This window comes from Echinops telfairi, unplaced genomic scaffold, assembly GCF_000313985.2.
Source record: "Echinops telfairi isolate 266 unplaced genomic scaffold, ASM31398v2 ScPeMD7_3533;HRSCAF=4204_0, whole genome shotgun sequence".
In the NCBI taxonomy this organism is placed as follows: Eukaryota; Metazoa; Chordata; class Mammalia; order Afrosoricida; family Tenrecidae; genus Echinops; species Echinops telfairi.
The window spans coordinates 26,682,207-26,684,554 of NW_022107431.1; the positions used below are offsets into that span (position 1 = coordinate 26,682,207).

The 2,348-nt window shown below is 38.5% G+C and overlaps 1 protein-coding gene across 3 annotated transcripts in view; it reads left to right on the top strand.

The window, feature by feature from the left end:
* HIVEP2 (HIVEP zinc finger 2) overlaps positions 1-2,348 on the top strand; it is a 105,260-nt gene that overhangs the window by 61,618 nt on the left and 41,294 nt on the right. The gene's annotated exons all lie outside the window — the stretch shown is intronic.

Consider the following 2,348-nt stretch of genomic DNA (forward strand, 5'->3'; position numbering starts at 1 on the left):
TAGGCTGAGAAACGCTGGAATAAAAAGCAACAGTACTCAAATTTTTCAAGTTTTTATTTTTTTAACAAGTAGGAGTTAAAGGATTGGAAAATATGTTCAAGGACCTGTTTTACAAACCTCAGGCCTACAGAACAATAGGTCTGTACCTTTTTATGAAGTGAAAGATCATATTCGCTATATAATTATGAATGGATTTTAAGTAACTTGGGTATATTTAGCAAGATCTGCTAGCACTCTGTTCTGAACGCTTGTTAATTTTATTAGATATTAAGTGTTCTTTACACGGTAGTTTAAAAAAAATGACTCGAATAACCTAAGAGTAGATTTAAAGAAATTAACATCTCCCTTTTTTCTTTGCTTGTGTTGTTTACCTGGTATACTTTCCAAAGTGTCGGCGTGTAAGGAGTTGACGTTTAGGGAAGCATCAGTTGCCATCCCATCTTTTCAAGAGAAATTTGCAGGAATGATTTTCTTTCATTTTGATGATGACACGGAGTCATAAAATTACACTTAAGATTAGTGTAAACTTAATTTTCTGAGATGGCTGTCTGCTGGTCTTTAGGTTAACAGCAACAGTGATTACCTCCCATCTAGACGCCATCGCTGATTCCAATTTGCAACAAAGCCATCTTTGCAAAATCAATGAAGTCTGTGGCAAAACTTTTCTGTTGCTATCGTTCGGATCTTTGCTTTATCACACTAATTATTTGGAGGATTCTGGGAGGCAAAATATAAGCACTTTCCTGTTTCACGGGAAATCCCCAAAGTTAAAGGGGTCATGAATGATAAACTTGTCATTGAGTGAAAACGGAGCCCTCCTATCGTCGACATTCCCAGGTATATGTCTGTGTCATGAAGCCAATTTTCCCACTTCCTTACAGTAAGACTGGAAAGCAGAGCTGGGAGCATGGCCGTCACCACATTTGCCTAGGGATTCATTTGCTCCATGTTGCCCATGGAAACTATTATTTGGATGGAGACTATTTTTGGTTTGGGGGTGGATTTCTGCCCACTGCAGCATGGCTGTACAAAGTGAGTGTCCAAACTGGCCAACCAAGGGTTGAGCACGCCAACTCTTGGTACTCTGAGTTCACAGACTGGTCTGTGGGGTTTACCAATCACGGGTAGTCATTATCCTGCGAGTTATTTATCTCCACAAGTAGCAGCATCTACGTCCATTCATTCATGGATTGGTTCTGCTCAGAGTGCGAGGTACAAGCACCTAGTGATGTATTTGTATATTTTATTAGCAGACACTGTAGTTGAGCTTAGTTAACCTTGTCAAGTTACAGCCTCCCCCCCCCCAAAAAAAAAACACAAACCAACTCTGTTACTTGGAACACAGAAAGAATGTATATATAGGTCTGACGAGGTGATGTGGTGATATTTAATTCTGTTAAAAAACAGCACTGTAATCAAGAGATTTTGTAAAACTTTTTTTTAAGGAGATCACCACTCTCTCTCTTCAGTGTTTAATCAATTATGGTCCTGAACTTTGATGAATTCAATTTTGAGAATATAGTTTGTCAGGTGTCATTTTGAGGCAAGAAAACCACTGCTCAAAAAGAAAACAAATCTAACATTTGCTTAATAATATGTCCTTTGCGCCAACAAACCCTTATCTGACCGTCACCTTCATTCGGCTGCTGACATGGCTATTGCTTGCATTTTAAAAGCTCCTTTTGCCCTTTTTGTGTCTTTTGAGAATTCAAGTGGGCCTCCTTATCCCTATAACGCCTGAATTTTTAATTTCAGGGAAAAAAATTTTTGTTTTTATTCTTTACTTCCGTAGTTATCTATCTATATAGATTTTACTATAAACATTTTAATGTTACGAAATGTCACGCTCGGCGTTATAGGATTAAAATGATTCATGTCTCAAAGTGCACAAGATGTCCTGACATGATACAGCGACCTGTTGAAAAGAGGGGAAATTAAGGCTAACTACTACTGGTGCTCACACATTGACGTGGTTCTGGAGAAAGACCTATTTTAACTCTCTTGTCTCCCATGTTTTTAGTCCTTCCCACCAGGTTTACGTAATGACTTGTCTGACAGGATGAGAAATGCTTGCTTTTGTCTTTACATGAGCAATCTGTCATAAACATCGAGGGGCACTATAGCCATAGGTCTTGTTGGAAGATCATCCGTTTGAAGATGAGTGGCTGACTACTTGATGTAGCTAGTTTCAGAGCTCTTCCTTGTATTTCTTTACATCAGACTTTGGTTCTAAATATGAGGACATCTCTTTTTTCACGACTTACCAGAGTTTGTGAAGTTCAGGGGTTTTACTTTGGCTAATTTTGGTTTCCAATCAGGCATGCACAAAAATGGCCACTAACATGGAA